Here is a 17,535-nt window from a genome sequence, read left to right on the forward strand (position 1 = left end):
TTAATAATAACAAAAAATATGCCTTCCCTTTGATTGAAGGGGTCTTGCTATTTACAAGGAGAAAATGCTTGGCCTGAGTGGCTTGGGTGAGAATGAGAGTATAGATTCTGCTTTTGTGGTAGTATACAAGAGAATATTGGCATGTGAAGAAAATAGGCTACTAGTACCTGAATTTTTTGCAGGATGCTGTCTGTATGGGTGAATGGCTTATAGTCTGCTTCACCGATGTCGATGTGTGGAGGATGTGCTTAAAAAAAAAAAAAAAGTAGTTCAGTTCTGTAAATAGCTTTATGTTTCACTCTTCGAGTGATGTCTAGAGGCTACATTATTATCAGCCCATGTGTTAAGAAAATGTGAATTGTTTCTTCTTTTCCTCTGAGTAGTGTAAGAAGATGACCTAAAAAGAATAATCAAGGTCTGTGATGAGTTTGCCAAGGTCATGTTTTCAAACTTTCTGCTGTAACCTTGAGGATTACAGCTTGGGCCTGGAATAAACTCTTGCTGGAAATGAGAAGCGGTAACATTTTACCAACCTGATGGTTGCTGACGTGCAAGGCAACAATAAATTCAATAAACAGTATTTCAAAACATTTACAATTTCTGCCTAACTGTAGTACTGTCATCTTCTCCGAGGTGAACTCATGCTAGCCGTTTTTTTATCTAGACCCCCTGCTTTATCAAATGCTTTAGTTGGTAAATAAGGTACTGGTTTGCACAGTGTACAGTACCATGGTCGACTGAGTGCAGTGACACCCCCTCTCGAAGGTGGCCTAGGCAGGCACGACCACAGGCTTTACTGCGAGAGACGTGAAATTCCAGGGATGCTCGTCTAGTGCAGCAGCACGAGGGAGGTGCACGAGCCAGTAATAACACGTGGGACCTGCAGTGGGATGATGACTGGTAATAGAGTTGTCAGTGAAACAGCAACAAGGTGGTAATAGGAATAAAACTCCAACAAGGCTAGCTGTGATATGGTAGAAGGGGATGGGTGTTCAACACTATATAAAACCACTGAAGTGAACAAAACCTTAATATCAGGCTCCTAATGAGATCTCTGCCAGACAACCATGTGCTGCAACAGTGAACTTAATTTGCAGATAGAGAGCATGGAAAAAACTCAATTAATAGACAAACTACCTTGCCTGCCCTAATCAATAAACAGTCTGAAAAAATCATGGATTTGATTGCCTTGGTTCTCACAGCAAGTGGTTTGAGTAGCACATGAGGAAGGCAAACAAGCACTTCAGACATGTTTTTCTATTTTTTATAAGAACTGTAGCAACTTACTGCTCCTATGTCTAATGGCTCTGATAAGAATACAGGCCTGATTATTATGTCTTCCTGCCTCTAACCATATATTTTTATTGTGTTTAACACAAACAATAGGAGGAAGAATCTGGGAGACAGACTTAATCTTACGTGATTGCACAGTGGAGTGCTTCCTGAGAAGTAAAATAAAAATATGTTTTTTTTTAACTTGCTTCATTTGTTTTCCTTTCAGCGATAAATTTCAGTTCCTACATATGTAAAGATCTATTTTAATCTGCTATCTTTCTCTATGCAACTGTGTTAAAAGCAAATCTTTTTTTTTTTTTTTTTTTTTTTTTTTTTGGTCAAAGTATCACAATTAGAAGGAACTTTGTCAGGGCAAAAGGAGAACTAAGTTTTAGGTATGGCTCTCTTCCCTTGAAGATTGTATTATATTTAGCTATATACAAAATTTAAATTACATAAGCCTATGGTCCTTCTTTCTCATGGGTGAAAGAAGAACATAGAAACACTATCTAGAGGTGCAGACTATTACAGTAGTAAACTTCACGTTTGTTTGCAAACAAGATGCTTTTTGTTTGGTTTGGCTTTTGTTTTTCCCCTTGATTTGGTGACCAGCCTTCTCTCCCAAACCCTCTCAGGTGTCCCGCATGAGTAGCTGTAGATACATCTCCTGCCTACGGCGCTAGGCGCTGCACCTGCTGAGTGGCCAGCCCCCAGCTCTCTCTCCTTTCCCCGCTTCTTGCTTGGGGAGGACAGCCCCGATAAGGCAGGTAGCTCCTGCGGCTGGGCAGGGGCAAGAGGGAGCGTGCGCGCACACGCCTCTGGGGTTGCCCCTGTCCCAGGTGGGAGCAGGGGTGAGACTGGAGGAGGAGCACAGCTGGGATAAATTGGCCTTGATAATCTCAGCTGCAGGGAGGGGGCTTATATGCTGTTGGGTGAGTGTGTGCCTGCTTGGCAGATGAGGCTGTGCAGAGAAGGAGAGAAGCTGCAGTGCTCTCCAGGGAATGGGTGAGATGCTGGTCTAGCTGTAGGGGAGGGTAGAATAGAAAGAAACCAGGTATGAGTTGCTTCAGTTGTTTGATGAGTTTGGGTATCCTTGCTGGATGTACTTGCCTGGGGGGGATTTGAGAATTATGTGTTTAATTTATAGCCTGGTAACAAATGTGGATGGTTTCTCATTTATTGGTACTGAAGCAGTCAGGCCAGAACAGACCCTTGTTCTGCTAGGGTTTAATGTAATCATCTGATTGAAAAACAAACAAACATAAAAACCCTTCTCCTTGAAAGCTGATGATATATCCTGGACAAGATGCAGCAGACAAATGAATGAGCAGATAAAGGGAAAGATCTCAGGGCGAAATAGCAGATGTGAATGGTGTGTGGGTTTTTCTTTTTTTTTGGTTGTTTAATTTCTTTAGCTGGAGCTAGTAGGCATTTGTTGGCCTAATGAGAAGGAATTATAAAATATGTTTTAATAAAAACTGTGTATTAGCAGTATTTACTGTTTAAGAGAACTTGTCCCCTTCAGCTGCTTGGAGCAATCAGAATTACGCAATGCTAAGTTGTAAGGGTGCTGCCTCGTTAGCCTGAAATGCCTCTGTGTGGGGGTTTAACGAGGAACTTAAACGCTGTACAAACAGCAGCTAATGGAGTTACCACCACCCTTTTGAAAGCTGAGTAATGCTAACCATTTTTACAATTAGGTTAAGTGAAACTTGGAGACTTGGGGATATTTGGGGATACTCGGTTCGCTTTGATCCGGTCTGTTACCAATTAATGCCGAGTGTTTGGACACGCTGCTCAAACCACCCACATCGCTCGAATAAGCGGAGGGGGGAGGACGGCTTTCAAAACTTCTGCCCCTCAGCTTGTGCTGAGGGGTTCCCTGCATACGCACGAACTGCGTACGCTCCCTTTGACTCAGTTTGCAGTAGGTGGCCTTGCTAAGAGGAGCTGAACCATGGTAATTTTGATCTGTTCATTTTTGTGCAAATCCCTGAGGAGATGATGACCGGGATTATATTTTTAACAAAATATAACAACCTGCTTTATTCAGGTCTATTTTAATCTCTTCCTGACAGTGAGATTACAATGAGATTGTGCTAAGATATAAAATAGATAAATTTAATGCAACAGTGTTGGCAACTTGCAAAATAAATTTTTTTAAAATAAAATATCTTAAATATTAATCATGTTTGAAATATTAATGTATATGTTTGAAAATAAAACTATATTACAAGCATTTTGCACTTGCCAGTGATTACATGTTATATTATAATGCTAGATGATATTCCAGTGTAGAGCATTACTTTCAAAGAAATACATGTTTTGCTGTGAACAAAATGTAAGAAGCTAGCTAGTGAACTAAAAGCATAAGAATCATGAATAGTTATTTTATATATATATATAGAGAGAAAGCTATCTTTTAGGTGTAAGCCTCGGTGTGGATTTGTAGGTCGGTTCATTATGTCAAGATATCAAATTAGTCATAATACAGTAGTGCTCTATGGGAACAAAATTTGTGCTAATACAGGAGAAATAATCCACCATTGTAGTAAGAGTGGAAATAATGCTGCTGGCCATCTTCCATCTATTTTTAACTTCCTAATGTTGTTTTTAACTACTAGCAATCTTTTTTATGATAATTAATATTACCTATTAATCTGTTTCCTGAGTGATCTAATTCTGCAGGAAATATTATGGTTGTGTTAAGGAAGAAAAAGATTGCTCCTCTTACATATACTCTGCACATAAAATAGTAGTTTTATCTACAGAGTGCCTAATGAACAGTATGTAGAACGAACCCAGTGCTTGCTTTCTGTGCCTAACATATGTTGAGCCTAACTTATTTTTTTTCCTCTTGCTGTCAACCTTGTTTCTGAGCTCTCCCTTAGCACGAAACATGGATGGTGATGTGGTTCTTCACTGTCCATGTGCAATTGGTGTCTTTGGTTCTTTTCCCCTGACTTTTATTTAAATATTCAGCAGTAAGGTACCTGTCTCCTAAATTCTACTGAAAACGTTCCTGGCTAAATCTCAGTTGTCTGCTCGTGATGGCTGTCTTTTGCAACACGCTCTCCTGTACCTTAATGGCTTAGTACTGTCCTCGCGCTTCACCTTCCTCCTCTCTGTGAAGTTTCCAGCCTCTACCTGCTGTTTCTCCTCTTGGGATCCTGTGTGTATGTAACTATGTTTTCTTGGACAAAGTTACTACCTTTTGTGTTTCAGCCACCATCTTTACACCATTTTTTTTCCTGAAAACAACCTCTTTTGTTTATCTCTTTGCTTCTTTCTTCCTTTTTTCATCTGTTCAGAATATCAGCTGCATCTTCTAGTCAGTGACTGCATCTCCTCAAGTGGTGTGTGAGGGCTTAAAGTATTCCTTTGAAATGAAGACAAAATGCAGTAGGCCGCCTGGAAAAAGTAGTTTGTGTGTGCAGTGAACATGTGACATTTATCAGTGTATAAACTGGAAAAAGGCTGGAAAACAAAAGGTCAGGTTCTGCTACCTGCAACACAAATCATGTTCTGTTACCTACAACCTAAACTGTGGGATTTTTTTTTGTGTAAATTATTTCCAGCAACAGTAAAAAAATTATGTGCAACTCTGCGTTAGTAACGTAGGAGCCTCGTGGCAGGACCGAGTAGTCATCTGAATGACAGAGACTCTCACTTGAGTCATCTGAGCCCTGGGTTATTTTAAGGGAACAGGGGTTTAAGAAAAAGACCCTCCCATCCTAATACTAGGATGAAGTTTAGTTTTCTGATCTAACGTCTCAAAGGAAACACGTGCAAGTGATAGCCAGTACTGCTCACAGAGCAGTGATAAGGAGGAAGCGGATGGAATGGTTTGTGTAAAGCTTCATCCTCTTTCCTTTGTCCAAAACTGTCTTTTTTTTCCCTTCCCTTTCAGTGAATATTTTTCTTACCGACTGAAAGCTAAATACATCCTAGATATGTGGCAGAACAGCACCACCTGGTGGGTCCTGGCACCCTGGAGGGCTGGGGTGGGGGGACCCAGCCCTGCTGCAGCCACCTCTGCGGTGGCAGCCACTGACAGCGCTCAACCGTGACAAATAAAAGTGACAAAATCCTACGGAGTTGTACAAAAATCTCCTGTGTGGGTTTTCTCTATCTCAGGTTAGTTCAGTATATTTAATATTCCACATATTTTTGTCCTAAAAAAAAAAAAAAAAAAAGCCTGCTACTAACACTTCAGTTTAAGAGCATCCTTTAAAAATATTCCCCATTCGCAAATGCGCTGCTGTAGGACCTTTGTGATTACCGTTACAGCGAACATAGAGATAATCTAGCTTGTCTGCAATGGTCCTTCTTCCAAAGAATAATTTTTCCATTGTTATCCATTGACTCTTATTAAATGCTACATTGACTTTGCTTATCTTTCTAACAAGAGAAATTTAAAACTACTCAAAGAGATGAAACCAAGAATGGTGGTGGAAATGAGAAAGCTGTGACCTGAAAGCAGCCTGATGTCAAAGCAGATGCTTAATAGCCTACTTGTTGTTTGCTAGTTTTCTTGTGAAATGGTGGAAAGAAGAGGCTGCAAATGGAAAGGCCACAAATTTGTTTCTTCTATAGGGAAAATAGTTGTTATGCTGCATTTCAGCACTGTCTGTGCTGTGTGACAATCCTGTGTTTTCTACATCTGGGATTAATAAATAATTATGGAGTAGAACATGTGTCTGCCTGGAATTAGCGCTGAGCGAGGTCCTGCTGCCTCAGCTGCTCCTCTGTGCATAAGGTGGTTTGTTAATTATAAGAGCGGTTATAAAAGTTACAGTAAATGAGTTGCATGTTGTAGACTGTGTTGAATGATAAGTAACTTCTATGAATTAATAGCTCGAGCTTTCAAAATGGAAGAAATGGGGAAGGAACATTTGGGCTAGTGGATAACTGAGAAGGCTGGTGAGCTGTCACACTGCCGTGTGCTCTGCGTTAGCTTCGTGAGCGGCAGGATGTTGGTTGTAGGGACTTTCTTATGGGCTTTCTTGTGTTTTTAATGGCCCTCCTGGAGGGAACGTACTTTAACTGCAAGATCTCTGGGAATAGTTCAGTAATCTCCTGACTGCTGTCTCCTTTCTCTTTTCCTGTAGAGAGAATTCTTGACCTGTTCAACATGTAATATCTGTTTTATATTTCTTCATATCCAGACACATCCATTCTGGATGTCACTTTTTGTGTTATTTTGCTTTTTTGTGTATTTAAAAGATCTTCCCCCTTCCCCGCTCAAACTTATTTTGGCATCTTTGGAAGCAAAAGTCTTGGAACCACATTTTGCAAATTACATTCTTTAAAAGGGAGCAGGAACAGCAATTTTACAATGAAATATGTTGAGGTATTTTAGTTCACACAGATCTAACTCCATGAATTCCTGGCTTTTGAAGACTTCTGTAGTGCTGAACTACTGTTTCTATCATGTGTATATTAAGAAGAGCAAACCTTTGGGGCTGTGAAACAGTACTACATATGTTATAATAAGGACTTGATGTACTGGAACAGTATTTTCTTGTAAACACTCAACTTCCTGGGTCAGTTATACAGATATGGGATCAAACATCATTGTAGGGGCATTAAATGTGTCTAGCCATTCTTCATTTCACCTCTTTCCCAGCAAGGCACTTGAGGCTGCAAGAAATTTGGCATATTTTAATAATCTATACTTCAGTGTATTTTTCCCCCCTCTGTTAAACTCAGTTCTTGCGGTTTTCCTTCTCTATTTGAATATTCACAGGCTGTGTTGGAAAGAATTATGTAGTGGGAAAATGGCATTTTGAAGTGTCTTTAAAAAAAAAAAGCTGACATAAGCAAGCACTGTAGTGGTTAAGAAAAATGTACATGTATGTCAGTGAATCATAACAGCAATTTGGAACAGTGAAATAGAGCATTTTTCAGTCCTGGACCTATCTGTATATAGCATCTGTGGAGGAAGAAAAAGCTTTCAAATTAATCTGAAATGCTTCTGTGGACCTTTTTTTAACCATCTAACTGATGGAACAGATTGTATATGCCTGATGCTCATTCTGATTTACCTTGTGATTTAAAACTTACTGTTCAGCATTATTTTAGGGATATCAATTATGTATTCTGTCTGTCATGTGCTTAAAGGCCTATCTTGAATTTCTGGCTTGTACACTGGCTAAGCTTTAATAGCAAATTAATTTTCTGGCTGGATTATGTTTAAAAAAAAGTGTATATTTAAGTTTTCCTCCTGAAAGCATGCACAACGCTTGCTTTCACAGCTGTTTGTTACAAGTGCTTGAGGGGGGAGAAAAACTGTCCAGGTGTCAAAGCAAGTAAACTTGTACAGTTCTAATTAACTTAGCTCTTTAGGATTTTTCTTCTCCTATTTAAGCTAGTCAATACTACATGGGAAAACTTAGAAAGCAGCTTTTTAGTTGCAAGGGCTTGTAATCTTTCCACAACTGAAGAAAGCAATATTTAGGGTGGTGTTTTACTTTTTTTTTTTTTTCCTCCTCCTGAGGGAAGAAATTGTTTAGATATTTCTGTGCAGCAAATAACCTCCCATCTACTGCCTCTTTTCCTCGGGGAGGGCACGCCACCACAACGCGTGTCTGCCCCTCGAGGCTTCAGCTCTTATTCCTACGTTTCATTCGGTCTCTGTGTGCTTGCTTTGGTTCTTTGCAGAAAAAAAATGTGCTCTTTACTGGAGCCGGTGTCTGCAGCTTTGTATGGAGAGCTTCAGTCGCCGTCCTGAGACTACCGGAGCCAGGCAAGCAAAGCCAGGTTGAGGGGAATTTGGCTCTTTTTTGAACCAAGGGTGGAAACTGTTAACCAAAACCGTTGCTGGTGGGTTCAAGTTTTGGGCAGGGGAAGGAGCAGGTACTGATGGTATCTGGACCTCTTAACTTGTCTCTGCTTTCTGCGGGTGACGGTGGCTTTCTGAAATCAGCTCTGCCTCTGACTGCAGTACTGGGAACTAGGATCGGGTCTGCATACTGCCGGTGCGGTGCGCTTGCGCTAAAAGAGTCCAGCTGTGCCTTTGGCAGTTAGTAATAGTAACTAATATTGGTTATTTGTTTTTAGTTACGTACCCTCCTGTATTTAATGCCTCTTGATCAAGGAGTACCCTTAGGTAAGGGCCATGTGGCTCATCTTTTCCAAAACTGAGACAATTTTTTATTCCTCTTTCTTTGCTGTGGCTGAACTCAGGCTCATGACCCAGTTATACTAAAAACACTAGTTAATGTGGTCTGGCATACTTAACTATTTGGCTTCTAGTTGCAATGCTAATTTGAATTAAATCAGGCAAATCTATGAGAAATGAGTCACCTACTGGTGGAATAATTTGTTTATTCAACTATTTGTAGCAGGAGTTGCAACATGCTTGCTCTTTGCCCAGAAATCTATGCACAGAAGTGTAGCTGGGTACATTCTAGGCACGAGTTTTAGCTAAGGAGCCTGTGGGTTTTTTCGTGGCTCTTGGAGAAAACTGATGTGTGTCTACATGACTATCTGTTAGTTGGCTATATATAAATGCCATTGAAAGCCTAGAATTAGAATCTCTATTAAAAGCTGGGTTTATACCCCCAGGGGAGATAAAAACTTATTTTCTAAAACCTATTTCATTGATTCTAGTGTGGTCCTGCTCATGGCTAAAGAACGCTAGAACCTGCTGCTGTACTATTATGATATTTTTGCTAAACATATCAACCACGGGGTGATGCCTGTGTAGGCACTTACTGATGATGTACCTACTACTTTGAGAGCAAACCCTAATGCTGTACTTAAACTTACAGCTTTATAAGCATAAACTAATGGTAATACCTGTCTTATTTGGTTACTATAAATAGATCTGTATTTTAATTATTTTCTGTGAGGGGTCTGTTTTGGTACAGTCTTTTCAAATGACGTTACCAAGTTAGTGCTGTATAAATATATTCTTGGTTCAATAAGGTGATTTTAAAAATATCTTGTGCTGGTGTGTGGAAAGAGTCCGGAAGTTTTCCAGGAAACTGAAGATTAAAAATTGGATTCTAAATTGGAAATACTATAGCCTGTGACAAATATATGCAGGAGTCTTATGTGCTTTGATTTGTGAAGTTCAGTAACCTTGCATGAAATTCAACCTCTTTTAAAAGCATAAGCACTGGAAAATCTGAGGCAGCTTTTAATTTTGTCCAGAAAAGGGTCAGATCATCTTCACAGCATGCTTGGTGCACTCTTTGAGTGGCTCGTGACTGTATTAGCAGGTACTGAGAAGTTAAAGACATTAGACATTCCTCTAGCTTGCCTTCCTGTGAAGGCATTGCCCTCTTCAGGAGCAGTGTAGGCTGTTTCTGAAGTAGTTGCAGGAAATTCATTGACTGCTGCATGCAGAAGAGCTGCAGACCCCTGGCACCTGAGAAAGCTCTTCACAAGCACCATGCTCTGTACTGCCAAAGCTTGCCTTCTGTGATCTACAAACAGCTAGGACAAGCTATAAGCAATCTTATTTCTGTTTAATTATTGTATATCACTTCTGGATGGAGAAATTAAAAGCAGAGGATAAATGGAAAAAGATGAAATCACGCATGACCCTACAAGTGGGTAATTAGAACTACTGAGGATTTTCAGGAAGCAGTCTCTGTTTTGATGTGACATATCTGAGAGACTTGCTATGCTTAATGACATTCAGTTAAGTCAAAGGGCCAATTCCATAGATTCAACTATGGATTTGCAGTCTAGAAACTTGACACATTTAGTGCTTATTGCAAAAATAAAACTTGGAGAGAGGATTTTTAGTGGAGAGACAGCTGTAGTAAGATTGAGGTGGTTGAGCAACCAATTTTTACTACTTGGCAGGATGTTAGTATCTGCTAAAAGATCAGAATGTGCATTAAGAGCTCTGAAAAACAGAGTGAATGCTTGACAGTAGCTAGAACTTGTCAAGTGATGGGTTTAATCCATTTTAAGAAGGTAGATAATGCCTGACACAACAGAGATGGCTTTAGAGATGAGAAGACTGCAATAGGGGGAAAAAGTGGTGTATGAACATGTGGATCTCCAAGCAAAAATGTACAGGCTCTTACAATCAGTAGGAGGGGTGTTTATTTACCAATAAGGTGGAAAAAGCGTTGTATTCGTTTGCAAGCCCCAGCAGAGTTTGCCCAGTGTGGACAAAGATCCACAGCTACAATATAGCTTTTAAAGTTTTTTTTTGTTTGTTTGTTTTGTTTTTTTTCCCCTAAGTGTAGTAGATGACATTAAAGCAAAATGAGCTGTTAATCTAGAGTAAACAGTATTTTATTTATTGACTGTAGACTATCTAATGTCCTGATACAAACAGTAGCCTTAATAATGAAGGAAGCCGTTGACACAAAAGGAAAGGTTTATTTGGGTTCAGGGAGCGATGTTATCTCCCATCAGGCATGTATGGTCTGACTTTTATGGACAAATAGGAAACTAGAACTGAGGCTACATGTTACGAGGCTCCATGAACACCTGTTACTGGATAAATACGTAAAAGCCATTGGCAGAGATAGTGATTTTAAGAAAGAGCCTGAGATCACCTTCCTGGGGTAGGAGGGACTCTGCCAGGGCAGTGACGTAAATAAAAAGGTGGAATAACTGCTTTCCAGCAACCTCATGCACATACCTCTTGCTTTGAAGACAAATGCTTCAAAGTATCTGGATGGTGTGTCCGTGTTTGGGAACAGTGTGGGGTGTGTGTGTTTCTGTGTTTCTTTGAGGAGATGGGGGCGGGGGAGAGGAATTGCACAACCTACTTTTGTTGCAGAACACTTTCCCCAAAGCTGCCTGTTTTGGTTAGAAACTAAATGAAATCCCTTTAAGGTGTAACTTGACTTGGCTTGAGTGTGACCATCGAATTGGCAAGGTCAGAGTAGTCCTTTGCTGTCAGCTCACATCAAATTATTTTCCTGTGGAAGCAGTAGTAATATTCTCTATAAGGATGCCCTCAAGTCAAAGGCGTGTTGCAAGGCATCCCAAACTGTGTGAGCATTATTGAATTTAATAGGTTTGGTTATACGTATTTGAAATTGTTTCTGCTTGCAAAAGAAGTGCAGGGGCAGCTGTTCCTTTTCACGGGTTCTGATGTACAACACAGCCTTGTGCTGTGCTGGTTGGGGTAGCTGGACTGTTCCCAAGCACTCCAAAAACTGACTTGGGAATACTACAGCTTCCAACAAGATGCATAGCATCCTCTTGTATGAGGGAAGCTAGGTCAGTCTGAGTGCTTTTTCACCTACGTTATGTATAGTCAGTGCATTAGAAAATGGTATAAGGTCCAAAATGTAGAGGTTTGTGTAGACAGGAATGTTTCAGGACTGATGTAGGGCAGAGTGGTCTTAAAGCTAAGAGAGTTGAAGTTTCTCCTTGAACAGGCTTCCTCTTGCACAAAATCTTACTGGAATCTTAGTGACTCGAATCAATCACCTGAAATAATGAATGAACAAGCGAAACCACCCCACCACTAATTGCACACTGCTACTCCTTCTCAGAGTGTGCTGCTTCACAGATTAAGCTTATACTTCACTGCTAAATGCTCGTGAATGGAAACTGTTCTGAAAACTTGAAGAATCGTGTAGTGCCAGTCTGAGGAAAGGAATTGTCATCCTTGTGTTAACTTAGACACCCATGTGTTAACTTATCACTTCTAAAAACTAAACAAATTGTGCCTTTTTACTTTATGGAGTGTTTGGAAGGGAAAACTAAGACAATATGATGGATAACAAGTAACATTTCATTTTCCTCCCTGAAATTAATAGCGTTTGGGGTTGAGTTTGAAGAATGTGTTAGTTTGTGGAGTTGCATACTGAATGATGAGGACAAATAAAATGTGGAATAGCTTCTGATCAGTGGCCACCAACCTTCTGGAGACTGAATGACTTGGATTCTCTTATAAAAGTAAGTTTTACCATGTAGTTAATGCTACTGCAATGCTTAAGGAAGCAAAATGTAATTGCATGAACCTCTCTGCTTATATCATGTTAACAACTGATTAAAACAATAGAATTGACATGTGGATCCTAGTTTGTATTTTAAAGTCGTGAATCCTTACAACAGTCTTCCATAACAGGATTCAGTCCCCCCTGGTATTTTTATTCAGGAGTACTGCAGAAGGATCTCCTCCTAAGCTGTGAAGGATGTATTAAGGACTAGAGAAGGCTTTTTGTGGAAAAATGTACATGTGCTGTGTATCACTAGGAGAACAAACCATTAAATGGCAGGTTATGAGTGTAATTAAAAAAGCAGATTATGCTGTGTCTACAAGTGTTGCAAAAGAGGAGAAGATGAAAATGGGGAGCAGAGTAGTGTCACTTCTCTGCCTGAGCATCTTATTTGCCCAGATCTTCAGAACTTAAGAAACTATTAACTTAATTATAGTAATTACTAACTTAAATTTTAGAAAGGTTTCAAGCTGTTATCTTTTTCTGCATCCTTTCCCTAAATCAGGAAAGGCAGCAGTAAAGATGGCTGGAGAAATGGAGATGTGGTGAGAACTAAACAGGATCTGGGATCCTAAAGAGGGATCAGTGTTGCCTGTGGGATGCTGTTGCATCTAGATGTTGCACCACATATATCAGCTACTCTGGTACCACAGTACTGTGGGGATGTTTTCCATTACTTGGTTTCCATTCCTTGTGAAAGTCTGTGATACAGCTCAGTAAATGAGGATCATATGGGCAAGGTAATGCTGATGTTTATGGGAGAATTAATTCTGCACACTAGAAAGATAAGAGTATTTCAAGACAGCATGTGTCTTAAAACATCCTTTCATGGGAAGGAAATAAACACCATGCAACTCAGTTTGTTTGAAGAAACTGCTCACCTCTGGCAGTAGAAGCTTAATTTTAGTGCTGTCTGTCTCTGAAATTGGAATATTATTGGTATATACTTTTGTTTATGCTGTCATTTTTACAATAATATGCTTTAATATGTACTTATCACTTTGACATCATTGTCTGAAATTCACAATATATACATGTGTGGGAACATGGTGGTTTTTTCTAAATTTTGCTGTTTGCAGGTTAAAGAGATCTAAACACTGAGCCCCAGCTTTGGACTAAATCACTAGCCAGTGGATTTTGAGTCACAGCAGCTCTGAGGGGTGCAACCACATGTTAATTCAATTCAAACCTTAATTTATTCAATTTAAACCTTAATTTAACTAAATTAGAGTGTTTGTTCAGATCTAGGGTTTGACTCTTACCACTATTACGTTGTTAAAATTTTGGTCTAGAGTGCAATTTTATCTAACAGGAAAATACAGCTCTGGTTTCCACTGCACTCTTTCTTTCTATCTTTCTTTTTTCTTCCAGAAGACAATTTGTTGGATATAGAGCAGTTCTTACAAATTTTTTGGTCTGTAGGATTTAGGCAAAAGTGATATTTGAAAACTTCAGACCTGAAATTTCCCCAAGATCACAGTGTAATTATGCCATCTACTGTTGCATTTCTGGCATCACATTTGAATTGTCTGCACAAGTGCATACTTGAAGAGCAGAGTAGACTATATATAGAAATATTCTTTCCGGAGATGTCTCAGCATGAAAAGTCTTGTGTGCTTGAAGTGGTATGTATCTTTAAATGAGATGCCGCATATCAGTCAGTTGTCTTCTGTTTCTGTAATTCTGTGGCAGCCTTCGCGGTGGTGAAGGTCACTAATACAAATAGAACTGGATCATTATTTTCTTTCTTTTCATGACTCTGTTCCTGAAGGCAGAAGTAATACAGTATTGTGAAGAATATGTATCATGAATTGGCTATTTAGTCAGGTTAAAAGGGCAATGTAACATAAAGCTGGGTCTGTAAGTTGCTGAGAATCAGTGGAAGAAAAGATGTCTGTCTTAAGCACGTGACATCCTCACTGTGATTCAAATGCATGTATATCGGACAGTCGCTCACCTCTTTCCTTAGTGCCAACTTTGTTTTGCTTGATTTGAATTCATTTTGAACTTTGTTAGAGAATCAGTGTGGTGCTGCATCTACTTGCACGTTGTTTGACACACCATGCTACGTTTTACTGCTATGTAAAGACTCGTCTCTTTTGAAATGGGAGATTATTCATAACATGTAATTGGAGGAAATCAGACTGCCTGAGATCTTGAGGTGTTAATGCATCAGTCAGGGGACTGGACAACTTACACTCAGAGAGCATCATCAGGCAATGTCTTCCATTTCTGGGAGTCTTGGATGTAAAGGTTTTTCTTCTGGCATGTAGCCTAAAACTTTCAAGCCTAAAGATTACTGTTGTTGATAATTGCCCTTAAGAGCTTATTCTGCTGTATGTGTCTTTTCAGTGACCACTTCTATTACAGAAGATGTTTCACATCTTTCATTCTTCTCTAGACAGAGTAACTCCTGTGCTTTCAGCCTTTCCTGTTTTCCAAATGTCTGATTATTCTTATTGCCTTCTCCAGTTGGTTTGCATCTCTTGAATTAGTGCCCAGATCTGGGCATGCCCCTCCAATCCAATTTAAACAGCTCTGCCATATCAAAAACATCAAATGTGCAACATGCTTTCAAACCTGTAGTAGTCTTGGTTCTTACCTGCCTATTGCTGGGGCTGGTCCCATTAACAGTCTGATCATACCTGATCCTCTTTGGTGAAGAATGGAGCCAATCAGTATTGAGTGCTGAATCACTGAAGAACTGAATTAGTCAAGTCGGTGTCTTCCTAGCTGCCTTTGGCTTTTCATTGCACTGTGCTTGCTTGCATTTATGCCCTTACTATTGTTTCCTTAGTAAGTTACGAAGTATCACAGAATCAGTAAGGTTGGCAGGGACCTCTGGAGATCATCTAGTCCAACCTCCCTGCTCAAGCAGAGTCACCTAGCGCGTGGTAGACAGGGTTGCATCCAGGCAGGCCTTGAAGATCTCCAGAGAAGGAGACTCCACAACCTCTCTGGGCAACCTGTGCCAGGGCTCTGTCACTCTCACAGGGAAGAAATTCCCCCTCACGGTCAGGCGGAACTTGCTGTGCTTCAATTTCTGCCCATTGCCTCTTGTCCTGTCACACGGGACAACTGGAAAGAGTTTGTCCCCGTCCCCTTGACACCCTCCCTTCAGGTACTTGTACACATTGATAAGATCCCCCCTCAGTCTTCTCTTCCCCAGGCTGAAGAGGCCCAGCTCTCGCAGCCGTTCCTCACAGGGCGGCTGCTCCAGCCCTCTGATCATCTTTGTAGCCCTATGCTGGACTCTCTCCAGTAGCTCCATGTGTCTCTTGTGCTGGGGAGCCCACAACTGGACACAGTACTCGAGATGAGGCCTCCCCAGGGCTGAGTAGAGGGGCAGGATCACCTCCCTCCACCTGCCGGCAACACTCTTCCCAATGCAGCCCAGGAGACCGTTGGCCTTCCTGGCCACAAGGGCACATTGCTGGCTCATGGTCAACTTGTCATCCACCAGCACTCCCAGGTCCTTCTCTGCAGAGCTGCCTTCCAGCAGGTCAGCCCTCCAATAAGTGTCCTTATTTTCTTTTCTTCAGACATCCATCCCATGAGATTTCAGGTACCAAGGTTATAAAAGTCTGCTTTTTCTGAAATGTATTGATTTTTTTAACTTCTGAAGAACCAGAAATATTATTTTTATTACCTTTCTTGCCTTACTGGCTTTCCACCTTTTCTCTTCTATGAGTTCTAGGCAGAGCTACTATTTCCTGTCCCTTTTTAAGATGTCCCCATATATTGGAAGAATTAGTCTATATACTGCTCTGTTTTGTTGTTAAACATCATGATTACCTATTATCACCATGCTGGTGCCTGGATGATCTTGCTAGTTTCCCGCAAAAGGCCATGATCCATTCTGATCTTGCCAATGGAATTTAGATTAGTTTTGTGCTGTGTCACCTCTTCTGCTATTTAGTAGGATTCTTCAGCTATTTAGTCGCTTCTGTGTCCTAGATGTTAGGGTAAGCGTGCACATCTGTGATGGAAGGCCACACTTTTTATTGGTTGGTTTTCTGAAACAAGTTTTATTGTTTTACGTTCAACTTATGAGTTGTTCTCCAGCTGTAGGTATCAAGTCATAATTTAAATTGTTAATTACAGTTTAAGTCATTATAGTTATTCTCACAGTTATTGCAATATAATATTGTAAGTAGATTTGCCCTCTCATTCCTTTAAGGCCCAATGTTTTATGTAACAGCAACTACATGAATGAGAATATTGTGCTGGAGAAATATACAACTGTAATTTCTTCTTTCTGTTTGTTGGCAAGTAGTGTTTTAAATGCTGTCTATCCTGTAATGACTGAACAAGTAGGAATGGCGGTGATACAAAGGGCAGATATAAATATTCATTTTTCTTGCAAATTCTACTCTAGAAATGAGAATGAAATAATGGGATACTCAACTCTAATACCTCCTTCCTGATTTTGACTTAAGCTAATGGCATTAGTTTAATACTATTTGTGAAAAGAGCTTGGAAATCTCAGTGCACTACCAGAATAGAAATACAGTAACTAAATCTGGCCCTATGACTGCAAAAGTTAGTGGAAATACCAGCTTTGGGCTGGTATTGGCAACAGTTTCAGGATTGCTAGGGTTTCAGTTCTTCCTCATCTCCCCAGTTGTGCCTTTGCCTTGTGTTAACAAAAATGTGATATTTAGAAAGCTTTATGGTGATGCAGTTGGGATAATGTGAATTTGTTCTCTTTTACTGTTTATTCCACACTGCAGTCAGTTCCTCAAATTTTTTCCTAACCACCTGTTTTGTATCGAAAGGAGATGGAAAAACCTGTACTGTTTTGTACATGTATGAAACATTCACTCTGACTTCTAAAATTCGGACAGTTCTTCCTCTTTGTACAAAATAACTTGTTGAACTTATATATATCTTTGTACCTCTTGATTTGTTTGTCCCTCTCCATAAGTAGATAGGTGGAGAATGTGAATGCATGGATAGAGACTCTGGTTGGTCAAAGTATTCACCTGACTTCAAAATAGTAGAGAGATACCTTTTTTTTTCTCTCCTGCCTCTTAACGTGTTTAGTGGGTTTGCACACATGTCTATATATGTTTGGCTGCAGCCCTCAGTAAGAATTGAATTCTAGAGTGCCTTTAATATATTGAACTTTCCAGGCAGATGAACAGAAGTAGCTACTAGTTCTGTTAATATTCACTTTGTGAGAATCCATCACTGTTGGTTGGTTGCAATAAATGATGGTTTTGCCACTCTTGCATAGAGGTTTAATTTAGTGTAGCTAGCTAATCTGGTGACTGTGTTAATTTGGTCTTGTACCCAGAAGATGTGCTCTAAGAAAACAGAACAGTTGCTA

The sequence above is a fragment of the Rhea pennata genome, chromosome Z (genome assembly GCF_028389875.1).
Source record: "Rhea pennata isolate bPtePen1 chromosome Z, bPtePen1.pri, whole genome shotgun sequence".
In the NCBI taxonomy this organism is placed as follows: Eukaryota; Metazoa; Chordata; class Aves; order Rheiformes; family Rheidae; genus Rhea; species Rhea pennata.